This window comes from Rhinopithecus bieti, unplaced genomic scaffold (assembly GCF_001698545.2).
Source record: "Rhinopithecus bieti isolate Rb0 unplaced genomic scaffold, ASM169854v2 scaffold_29388, whole genome shotgun sequence".
Classification (NCBI taxonomy): Eukaryota; Metazoa; Chordata; class Mammalia; order Primates; family Cercopithecidae; genus Rhinopithecus; species Rhinopithecus bieti.
In genome coordinates, this window is record NW_016813389.1 from 783,586 (window position 1) to 796,347 (window position 12,762).

At 48.5% G+C, this 12,762-nt stretch overlaps 1 protein-coding gene across 4 annotated transcripts in view; it reads right to left on the reverse strand.

The window, feature by feature from the left end:
* Positions 1-12,762, reverse strand: part of ZER1 (zyg-11 related cell cycle regulator) — a 45,685-nt gene that overhangs the window by 26,216 nt on the left and 6,707 nt on the right. The gene's annotated exons all lie outside the window — the stretch shown is intronic.

Genomic DNA, 12,762 nt, shown 5'->3' on the forward strand with positions numbered 1-12,762 from the left:
GTGAGCCACACACAAGGGCTAGAACCATCAGTGGCCCCATGTCCACACTCTGAGTAGGGAAACTAAGACCACACTCCAATTAGCAGCTTAGCAGGGCCAGGCCCAGGTCTCCTGACTCCATCTCTCACCCGCCTCTGCTGTGCCACTATCTATGCACAATTTGACCTGCAAAGAACATGGAGCCTTGTCCAAGCACTTATTTGCCTGTGGGCAGACATGTGTGTGCTGGGGACTCAATGCTTGGGTGGGGGTAATAGGGATTTTCACTCTTCTGCTTCCCACAATCTTTTTTTTTTTTTTTCAGAGTCTTGCTCTGTCGCCCAGACTGGAGTGCAGTGGCCAGATCTCAGCTCACTGCAAGCTCCACCTCCCGGGTTTATGCCATTCTCCTGCCTCAGCCTCCCGAGTAGCTGGGACTACAGGCGCCCGCCACCTCGCCCAGCTAGTTTTTTTGTATTTTTGTAGTACAGACGAGGTTTCACCATGTTAGCCAGGATGGTCTCGATCTCCTGACCTCGTGATCCGCCCGTCTCGGCCTCCCAAAGTGCTGGGATTACAGGCTTGAGCCACCGTGCCCGGCTGCTTCCCACAATCTTAACAGCTACACTGGGGTGTTCCATGCTGTGCAGTACTTCCTAACCTGTATACAGCTCTAGTTGATTAAGCACTTAGTCTGTGCCAAGGCTTAATAGACATATAGACATGATATCACTGAATCTCATGGTGTCTGATTAAAAATGAAGGCTCCTCACAAGAGCAATAAGAACATATGTCTACACAGAAACTCGGACGTGACGATTCATAGCAACATTATTTGTAAGAGTCAAAAAGTAGAAACCACCCAAATGTCCTTCAACTGATGAATGGATCGACAAAATGTTACATATTCATACAGTGCAATATTATTCAGTCATAAAAAGTAGTGATCCATGCTATCATGTTGAACCTTGAAAACATTATGCTGAGTGAAAGAAATCAGTTAAAAAAAAAAAAAGTCACATACTGTGTGATTCCTTTGATAGAAATGTCCAGTGAGAATAGGCAAATCTGTAGAGACAGAAGTAGATTTGTGGTTGGGAAAAAGGAGAGTAACTGCCAGTGGGTATGGAGTTTCTTTCTGGGGTGATGAAAATGGTCTAAAATTGACGGTGGTCATGGGTGCACTCTGTGAATATACTAAAAATCATGGAACTATATACTTTATATGGGTGAATTGTGTGACGTCAATTATATCGCAGTAAAACTTATTTAAAAAAGTGAAGCCTCGGCCGGGCGCGGTGGCTCAAGCCTGTAATCCCAGCACTTTGGGAGGCCGAGACGGGCGGATCACGAGGTCAGGAGATCGAGACCATCCTGGCTAACACAGTGAAACCCCGTCTCTACTAAAATACAAAAAAAACTAGCCGGTCGAGGTGGCGGGCGCCTGTAGTCCCAGCTACTCGGGAGGCTGAGGCGGGAGAATGGTGCAAACCCGGGTGGCGGAGTTTGCAGTGAGCTGAGATCTGGCCATTGCACTCCAGTCCGGGCGACAGAGCGAGACTCCGCCTCAAAAAAAAAAAAAAAGTGAAGCCTCCTACTAGCTTTATGACTTTAGCATAGCTAAAGATTTCTTAACTAGGACTCAAGAGGTGCTAACCAGGAGGTAGAAAATTATAAACTTATCTACACTGAAGCAAAGAAACTTCTGCTCATGCATATACAAAAATTAATTTGAGATAGATGATAGATATAAATGTGAAAGGTAAAACAATAAGGTTTCTAGAAGAAAACACAAGAATATATCTTTATGACTTTAGAATAGGCAATGATCTCACATGAAGAGAAAGAAATTGATAAATTGGACTACCTCAAAATTAAAAACTCTGTTCATCAAAAGATATCACGAAGAGCCTGGGCGCAGTGGCTCACGCCTGTAATCCCAGCGCTTTGGGAGCCCGAGGTGGGCAAGTCGTTTGAGCCCAGGAGGTCATGACCAGCCTGGGCAACAGGGCGAAACCCTGTCTCTACAAAAAATACAAAAAGAATTAGCTGGGCACGGTGGCATATGCCTGTAGTCCCAGCTACTTGGGAGGCTGAGGTGGGAGGATCACCTGAGCCCAAGAGGTTGAGGCTGCAGTGAGCTATGATTGCACCACTGTGCTCTAGTCTGGGAGACAAAGACAGACCCTGTCTCAAAAAAAAAAAAAAAAAAAAAAAAAGTGAAAGATTTGAACAGGTATTTCATAAAGGAAGATAGTGAAACAGACAATAAACATGTGAAACGCACTTAACTTTACTATTAGGGAAATGCACAGTAAAACCACAATGAGATGCCATTTCCCACACGCCCACTGGCTCAACTGAACACAACAACAGCAACAACAACATGGGCAATACCTGGCATTGGGGAAGATAGGGAACAGTGGGAAATCTCCCACAGGACTGGCGGCAGGGCAAATTGGTGTGAACGGGGAATATAATGGGAACAGTATTTAATACTATTCACTATTCACTAAAGCTGAACATACATGCGTTCAACATTTAGCAATTCCACTCCTAGGTATACACCCAACAGAAATGCATAAGTAAATGTGCACCAAAAGATCTACACTAGAATGTTCTCAGCAGCACTATTTGTAATGGCCAAAACCAGAAAATAACCTAAATGCCCACTAGCATTGGAATGGAAAATTATGGTATATTCATCTACTAAATACTACATGGCAATGAGAAGGCACAAACTCCTGTTAACAGCTTGGATAACGCTTACAATTTTTTTTTCCCCCCTTAATTTTTAGTTTTTTTTTTTTTGAGATAGAGTCTTGCTCTGTTGCTCAGGCTGGAGTGCAGTGGCGCGATCTCGACTCACTGCAACCTCCACCTCCTGGGTTCAAGCGACTCTCCTGCCTCAGCCTACCGAATACCTGGGATTACAGGTATGCGCCAGCACGCTCAGCTAATTTTTGTATATTTTTCTTTTAGTAGAGACAGGGTTACCCATGTTGGTCAGGCTGGTCTTGAACTCCTGACCTCAGGTGATCTGCTTGCTTTGGCCTTCCAAAGTGCTGGGATTACAGGTGTGAGCCACTGTGCCCGGCCTTAATTTTTAATTTTTGAGACAGAATCTCACTGTTACCTAGGCTAGAGTGCAGTGGTGTGATCTCGGCTCACTGCACCCTCTATTTCACGGGCTCAAGCAATCCTCCCACCTTAGCCTCCTGAGTACCTGAGACTGAGACTCCAGGCATGCACCACCACATCCGGCTAATTTTTTTTTTTTTTTGTAGATGGAGTCTCACTCTGTCTCGCGAAGTCAATCGCACTCTGGTCGCCCTGCTCGCGTTAGGTAGCAGTAGAGCGGATCTCTAGCTCGCATTGACAAAGATACCGTCGCTCGGGTTATACAGACCAATTCTCCATGCAATTCAGCTTCCGTCACCGGTAGTAGTTGGGACTACTAGAAGAGCCGCCCGCCACCTCGCCCGGTCTAGTATTTTTGTATATATTTTTTAGGTCAGAGACGGGTTTTCACCATGTTCCGCCCAGGATGGCTCACTCGATCTCACTGACCTCGTGATCCGCCGTCTTCGGCCTGCCCAAAAGTGCTGGGGATTTACAGGCTTGAGTTCAACCAGTCCGGCCTTTTTTTTTTTTTTTTTTACGGACAAGGTCTTGCTATGATTGTCCAGGCGGGTCTCAACACTCTTGTGCTAAAGTCAATCTGTCATCTCAACCCCCTCAGAGCTCCCAATTGCTGCTCGAGCGATACGGGCATGAGCACATTGTTGGCTCCGGCAAAAGCATTTATTGCTGCGTATTGAGCATGAGAGGAGTCAAGAATCAAAAAGGTTGTACTTGTGTCACATCCACTAGTTCAAAAGCAGGGGAATCTCATCTGTTGGGATGGGGAAGTGAAAGTGACGTTGGTTCCACCTGGGTGGTGACGTGGTTCGGAAGGGAGTTTCTGGTTTCCAGCGCCTACCATTGTCTGAGGAGCTTCTAGTCTCTCTTGATCAGAGGTACTGTGATATCCAGGACTATGTTCACTGTTGAATCTTCAACGACCTGTGTACATGATGGTTGTTGTACTTTTCAAGTGATATTGGGTTTTCTGTTTTGTTTTTGTTTGTCTTTGTTTGTTAGACTGGGTCTCACCCTATCACCCGGGCTGGGGTTGCAGTGGCTATGATTTTAGCTCACTGCAACCTCTCACCTCTTAGAGGTTCAGTGTGTTCTCCTGCCTCAGCCTCATGGGTAAGTCGCAGGGATTAACACGCGTGCCTGCCACCGCACCCCAGCATAATTTTTTTTTTTTAAATATTTTTGGTAGAGATGGGGGACTTTCATTCCATGGTTGGTTAGACTGGTGTGTCGAACACCTTACCTCAGGTGATTCTTGCTCACACCCTTCTGTCTCCTCCAAGCCAAAGTGCTCTGGACCAATATAAGACGTGAGCCACCACGCCCGGGCCCGAATGTTGTAATTGAAATAGAAAGTTAGTAGACATGGCCGCTGGGCTCGGGTGGCTCACCACCTGTAATTCAGCATCTGGTGAGTTTTCAATAGTAGGCGAGGCGGGTCAGAGACGGGATCATGAGGTCAAGGAGATCAAAGGGACCATCACTCGAGAACACTATAATAACACGTCAAGGTAAAATAACCTCAGACGTTCATTACTAATAATGAACAAAACTCATTTCGCTGGGACGAGATGGACAGTGTGGTCCTATAGTCCCAGCTAGCTCAGGAGGCTGACTGAAGCAGGAGGACATTACGCTGTGAACCCTGGGATGGTAGGACTCTTCAATATGTGTACAAGTCAGAAATGGCAAGTCATGCCGTCATCGACGATCCCTGCGTGTCGAGGCAGCTGTGATAGACCTCACTGGTTGTGTTCAATAAATAAACGGGATACAAACAAACTAAAAATTAGACTCAGGACCCACCTGGTTGGCGCGAGCCTGAACGCGCAGTCCCAGCTAGCGGTGGGATTTGTCAAGGTGCGGCTACGATAGTAGGAGTCCAGGAGGAGACCAACTCAGTGAATTGGCATGAAACCAGGTACGGAGTCTTGCAGTGAGCCAAGATCGGGCACCACTGCGCTCCAGTGTGGGCAACACAGCAAGAGCTCCGTACTCAAAAATAAAAAAAGTTAATCAGGACTCCCATACTGCTGTTATAGTGTATCAACTTTACACTCGCTATAAGATTGTATGTATGTATTTCTTTGATCTTGTTTGTTTTTGTTTTGTTTATACAACTCTCTCCTTTTCCGAAAAGATTCAATACTGTTCCCCAGGTTGTCATGGGTTGGGTGTGTTCTAACGATGTATCGCATACGCAGAACTTCTTGAGCCGTCCTGTGTGCATGAGTAGAAGATAACTCTCGGCATTCACTCTGCCTGTTCGTAGCTGCGACACTACAGGGCTGTGCCACCTGTCGGATAATAGTTTTAACTTTTAGTAAGTACAGGGTCTTTCTGATGTTTCCCAGAGATTGGTCGCTGTGGCAAACTCCTGGGATCAATCCCATGCGGTCTCAACTCTTGTGTTCGACTCTCCATATAAGTGCTTGAGCCTGAGAATATGCGCATGTTGTATGGGTGAGCAGAACCCTCCTTGTACTACCTGGAGGCTTCATGTGTACTCATTGTTAGGTGCTCATTACTTTCATAGAATTTTTTTTGTATTTGTTTGTATTTGTTTGGAATAGGAGTCTCGCTCTGCTGCCAACTGGAGTGGCAGGTGGCGCTGATCTCAGCTCACTGACAACCTGCCCCCTCCCATGGTCTCAAGCGATTCTCCTGCTCAGACTCCCAAGTAGCTGGGCACTACGAGACGTTTTGGTGCCACCACGCGTAATTTCTTTGTTATTTGTTAGTAACGACTTTGTCGGGTTTCACCATGTTAGCCAGAGGGTCTCGATCTCCTGACCTCGTGATCTGCTTGCCTCGGCCTCCCACAAGTGCTGGGCATTACAGGACCGTGACCACCGCACCCCAGGCCCAAAAGTTTCTTTTTTAAAGTGCAGCTCTTGTGGCAGACAGGATCTATGTTTGACCCAGTGCTCAACTTCATGTAAAATTACTTAACCTTCATCCATCGAGGCAACTAGCGATGGCTCGAAACCCTGTACTGGTTGTGTTTACTAAATAATACACCAAAAAATTGCTGGTGTACGGTAGTGCACACTCTTGTAATATGTTCCCAGTTACTTCAAAGGATGATGTGATTGGCTCTGAGGGAGGAGAAATGCACGTGGAACTACTCCCTGGTGGGACGCGTATGCAGTGCATGACCAAATGTAGATTGCGTCCTAATCACCTAATGTGTTTGCCACTCCTGAGCTGCGCAGAAACTAACCAGCATCGAACTCTTGTAGATTTATGGCCCTCATTACCCGTTAAAAAAAAATAAAAAAAGGGTGTGTATGGTTTTTTAATACAAAAAATTACAAGAAAAACAAAAAAGGTACTTACCTTCCAGACCTCAGTTTCTTCATCGGAAAATAAGGTAAGGATAATAATCTTCTACTTCGCAGGGCTGTGGTAGTAATGAGATAATGTTGGGAAAATGCTTGTCCCAGCCCAACAGGACTAAGTACACAACATGGTGGTTATGATCCCACCTTTTTTTTTTTCAGACGAGCCTTGCTCCTGTATGTCACCCAGGAGGGAAACGATAGTGGCACACAATCTCGGCTCACTGCAACCTCCACTTTCCAGGTTCAAGTTATTCTCTCCTGCCTTTCATCTCTCTCTCTCCTGCACGAGCCTGGGTATTATCTTGAGCGGGATGGCACATAGCACCACACCTGGCTAATTTTTGTGTTTTTTAGTAGAGACAGGGTTTTGCTATGTTGGCCAGGCGCTGGTCTTGAATCCTGGGTCAGGTGATCCACCCGCCTTGGCCTCCCAAAGTGCTGGGATTAAGGAGTGAGCCCACCGTGCCTGGCCCCTATGACCCCCATCTTTTTTTTTTTTTTTTTTTCTGAGACGGAATCTCGCTTCTGTCCACCCAGGCTGGAGTGCAGTGGTACCATCTTGGTTCACTGCAAGCTCCGCCTCCCTGGTTCACACCATTTCTCCTGCCTCAGCCTCCCAGTAGCTGGGACTACAGGCGCCTGCCACCACACTTGGATACTTTGGGGCCAAGCGGGGTGGGATCACCTGAAGGCTCAGGAGTTCAAGACCAGCTCTGGCCAACATAGCAAAACCCTGTCTCTACTAAAAACACAAAAATTAGGCCAGGTGTGGGGGCAGGCACCTGTCTAGTCCCAGCTCTCAGGGGAGGCTGAGGCAGCGAGAACTACACTTTGAACCTGGGAAAGGTGGAGGGTTGCAGTGGAGCCCGAGATGGTGCCACTACGTTCCCGGCCTGGGGTACCAGAGCAAGGCTCCGTCTGCAAAAAAAAAAAATGTGGGATCATAACCACCATGTTGTTACTTAGGTCTGGGTTGGCGGTGGGACTAAGCTCTTCCCCTCTCTCCTCCTCTCTCTACACACAGCCCTGCAGCAGTAGGAGATTTATATCCTCTCATCCCTTGAATTTATCCTATTTCCAGGATGAAAGAAACTGGGAAGTTCTGGAGATAAGGTACCTTTTTTTTTTTTTTTTACGGTTGTTTTTGTTTGTTGCCAGCTTGAGTGATAATTGTGGCGCAATCTTGTGGGTCACTGCAAACCTGCCATCACTCCCGCCGCCTCTCAAGTGATTCGCACTGTCCCTCGGGCCTCTGGCAGTAGCTGGATTACAGGCCTTGTGCCCTACCACACCTCAGCTAATTTTGTTGTATTTTTTCAGGAGAACAGGGTCTTCAGCGCATGAAGGCATTGATGCAATCACAGCTGCAATTTTTGCATTCTTATATACCAGTACGTAGCGGCTCTTCGGATTGTACAGCCTGTTAGCCAGGGATGGTCCTCAAACTCCGGGGACCTCTCAAGCAATCCTTGTGTTGGGCCTCGGATGGAGAGGTTTGGGCTGACGATTTTGACATGCTGCTACTCACTGGGTCAAACACTTCACAGAATCGTGTTGCGTGTGGACTGTATGTGTCTCTGACGCTGACTATGAAACCCAAAAATAGTTTTAGGGGCTCAGTCTGATTACGCGGAGGGGAGGGATTCGTTTATGTGTCCGGGGTCTGTAAGAGGATGCTCGGCTGTTCAATATTGTGTGTACTGGTATACCCTATGTCTTGTGGACTGCCGAGGCCTCTCTACACTCGTTACTTCTAGGGCCCAATCGCGGCTGTGTCACTGTGTTCGATGGTCCAATGGGCGAGCGGAATGTGGATACTCGCAGGAGTTAGTCTGCTGTATAATCGATACCAACACATGAGATTGTGATGAAACTATTGTACAGACTGATGCATTTACTAAATATAATGGAACTTTTTTTTTTTTTTTTTTTTTTAGACTCATCTGCTATTGTTAGTGTTGGTGTATTTTATGTGTGGCCCAAGACAATTCTTTTTCCGGTGTGGCCCAGGGAAGCTGAAAGATTGGACACCCCTGTCTTAGAGGGTTCTGGAGTTCTGGGGCCCAGCATTGTCCCAGCTTCTGGGAGCCTCCCTCTGTGTCTATTTGAGAGCCTTCCAGACTGCTCAGGAAATCCAGTGGGAAGCCACAGGGCGCTTTGGGCTTTGGAGTCAGCCAGTTCTGAGTTCAACTGTGGCACCACTGTCTACTAGGGACTATGCATGGATGAGCTGTGAAGTCAGGCAGGCCTAGCTCACATTTCAGGCTTGCTGCTCACAAGCAAACGAACTTGGGCAAGTGTCTCCACCTCTCTGTGCCTCAGTCATTTTTCCTCTAAAATAGAAGCAGCACAATACCTCATCCCCAGCAGGGTGTGAAGATTCCATGGAATAATATCCAAAGGACTTAGAACGCTGTCTGGCACGTGGTCATTGCTCAATAAAGACTATTATTGTTATTGTTGTTGTTACAATCACCTTCTCCTATCTCATCTGCCCTGGCTCCCACAGAGTGGGGTCTGTTCTAGCCCAGCTCCAGGGCCTGGATATCCCACAACAAGGCTTATTGTGTCAGCTGTCCCACTGGCAGCACGGCACCCTCGAGGGAAGGCACAAAAGCCAGGATGCCTGGGCCCCGGGCATGGCCTTCCTTTGCCTTCATTTACTTCCAGATCTTCAAGAGCCCAGTAGCCTCTCTTGCCTGGGAAACTGGAACCAGAGGGAGCACTGCTGGCAGAGTGTCCCCACTCTTGGAAAGCAACTGTTTTCAAGTCCACTGGAATTAGAGTCAGCTTTCTGGCCTACTTGGTCCCCACTAACCCTCTACTCCAGCCAGCCTGGCCTCACTGTCCTGGCAAAAGGCCCTCGGCACAGGTCACCTTCAGACCTTTGCCCAGTCTGTTCTCTTTCAACGAGGACCATCCAAATTCAACTAATTACTGCACTTTCTACTTTAAATACTGCCTTCTCCCCTCCCCTACCCAAATACAATCCATGTCCTTCCTCCAGGAAATATCTCCTGGCCACTCCAGCCCACATGATCTTTGAACTCTCCTTTCACATAGCTGATACCTATGGTCCCAGTGTCAAAGTTACTTCCTCTGGGAAGCCATCTTTGACCCACCAGGGTGTGCCTGCTGAGTGCTCCCACAGGCCCGACCCACCACAGCAACAAACACTTGGTACTGATGTGGCTTTGATCATTCAGTGTCCTTGATAGATGGCCAGGTCCACGAGGGCAAAACCAGGCTGTCTTGTTTGGTATCACATCCCTGGACCTGCTCACTCAGTCCCTGCTCAGCACTGGGGGTCCTATGGTGAGCAAGCCGGACGAGGTCCTTGACCACATGGAGCATACTGGCTCCAGAGATAGACAGATCCACCTATGGGGCCCACAAGCGGCCGTCGTGTAACTGGGACCAGTGTCTTGCAGGAGGAGGGGACTGGGGCTCTGGGTACCCAATCAGGGGACTTGCCCCAGACTGGGGAGTCAGAGCAGGTGTCCTTAGAAGTGACATTTCAGGCCGGGTGCAGTGGCTCACACCTGTAATCCCAAAACTTTGGGAGACTGAGGTACGTGGATCACCTGAGGTCAGGAGTTCAAGACCAGCCTGGCCAACATGGTGAAACTCCGTCTCTACTAAAAATACAAAAATTAGCCAGATGTGGTGGCGCATGCCTGTAAACCCAGCTACTCAGGAGACTGAGGCAGGACAATTGCTTGAACCCAGGAGGTGGAGGTTGCAGTGAGCTGAGATCACGCCATTGCACTCCAGCCTAGGCAATAGGGGCAAAACTCCATCAAAAAAAAAAGAAGTGACATTTCAACTGGGACCCAAAAGATGAGTCCTAGTTAACTCTGGTGGAGGGGGAAAAGGGAAGGCGCTTCGGGAGGAAGCAAAGAAGTACCTAAGCTGCAAGGAGAGGGGGTGCATGGGACATTGGCACTATGGGCCCAGGTCCATGACTATTTGCTAAATGAACAAAGGAAGCACTGAACACTGAATGTGGGGCCTGCCACAAGGTGAGGTTTCAACAAAGGCCTGTGGAAGGAATGACGAAGGACTCGTCAGCTGGGGTCTGCACGAGGCCTGGGAGGTGCAGCACATTCTCGCATTCTCCCTGCACGCTGCGCCCAGGACACTGCTGGGTGCCCAGTGGCTGCAAATGATGTCTCTCGACTCGGAGGCTCTGAATGAGGGAGAGCCATTGGGGTTTTGCCTTTTCTGCAGGTCTGAGCCCAGTTACCTAGGCAGCTGCTCTGCTCTTACCATGCTCCCCAAGTGGAAGAAAAAAGCCCCCAAAATACAAGCCAGGTAGATGGCGCCATCTGCTAGCTTCCCCTTAGCAGTGTTGACCTTGCCACTCAGGGCTGGAATGAGCTGGAAGAGGAAGGAGCCATCCTCCATCCTGACATGGAGACTGAAGGGCCCTGGGGCTACCATGCCCTGAGCTCCATCCAGCTGCAGGCCCGGCACTGGCCAGAGGCAGCCATCTCTACCTACTCCACTCTACCTACTCCTCTCTACCTACTCCACTCCTTAGGGATTGTCATTCTCAGGGCAGACACAGGACATCTGGAATTGCACCCACTGAGGACAGAGGGAGCTCTGGTTATGACTGACCACCACACTGGGAGAACCCTGTGTCTTTCTCCATCCCTTTTCTTGCATGTTCTTTAATACTAGATCTATCGTGAACTTACGATATCCTGGGGAATGGGGGAAGTGGGAGAGAAGAGAGAGAAAAACAGTAGCAGCAGCAGCAGCAGCAGCAGCCACCGTGGTACCACGTCCATGTTGGCTGCTTTCAGATGTGGTCCTAAGCTCCTTACGGACTTTACTCCCTGGAGTCTCTTATTTAACTGACAAAACATTTCCTAGTACCCTGTACTTGCAACTAATTAATCATTTACATAACAATTTGTCTACTGACCCCCTCCCACTGCCTGTGAGCTCTGGGAGGACAAAAGCTGTATACTTGCTTGCATGCCTGCATCCATGCACATGTACACACACACACACACACACACACACACACGTGCGTAAGTGCGCACGCACATGTATCCTTGGTGCCTGACTTTGGTGCCCAACTTATGCCTGGAGTTTAACAGAACAAAGGTTTGCTGTGATTGGAATTACCTTACTCTAGTACTACAAGATAGTTATTCCATTTTCTGATGAAGATACTGACGCATACACAACTAAGCAGACGCTTGCCCGAGATCACAAAACTGATGAGAGTGGGATGCAAACCTAAAGTAGACCCCTGCTTCTCACCAAACATTCGGTCTTCAGTCCATCCATCCAAACAATGGGAGAGAAAGAGAAACTGAAGTCTGGTGGGGGGAGCATGGGATGCCACCAGTGTCCTGATACCCAGGGGACGGAGAGGTTGGGGGAGCCAGAAGCTCTGAGCCTTGGAGCAGTGCTCACCCTGTGAAATACTAACCTAGGAGCTGGAGGGAAAACCCAAACAAATGCCCTATTTACAGAGGCTAGAGGCTTTCCAGGAGGCAGTAGATCAAGGGCCAGAGCCTGGGGGTGTGAGGGGAGGCAGAGCAAGTGTGGGGATCTCCAGGCGGTCGGGAAACAGGTGAAAACCAGATGCCACCTGGCTCTGAAAAGTCTGCAGAGATTAAATCCATGAGGTGGGTTATGTCAGAAAGATGCAGACACGCAATGAGTGGGGAATGTGCCTCATGGTTAGGTGGCTGCTGGTGATGCTGGAGACAGAGAGGCCTTGAGGAGGCTGCATTCAGCTAGTAATCAGACTGGCTGGGTTCTATTCTTGTAACCAAATGTATTAATGATCCTACCCATACTGATACGAAGTATATACCAAGAATTCCGGCCGGGTGCGGTGGCTCACACCTCTAATCCCAGCACTTTGGGAGGCCAAGGTGGGCGGATCACGAGGTCAAGGGATCGAGACCATCCTGGCCAACATGGTGAAACCCTGCCTCTACTAAAAATACAAAAATTAGCGGCCCGGTGTGGTGGCTCATGCTTGTAATCCTAACACTTTGGGAGGCCGAGGCGGGCAGACCATGAGGTCAGGAGATCAAGACCATCCTGGTTAACACGGTGAAACCCTGTCTCTACTAAAAATACAAAAAATTAGCCAGGCGTGGTGGTGGGTGCCTGTAGTCCCAGCTACTCAGGAGGCTGAGGCAGGAGAATGGCATGAACCTGGGAGGCGGACCTCGCAGTGAGCCGAGATCGCGCCACTGCACTCCAGCCTGGGCGACAGAGCAAGACTGTCTCAAAAAAAAAAAAAAAAAAAATTAGCGGGGCATGG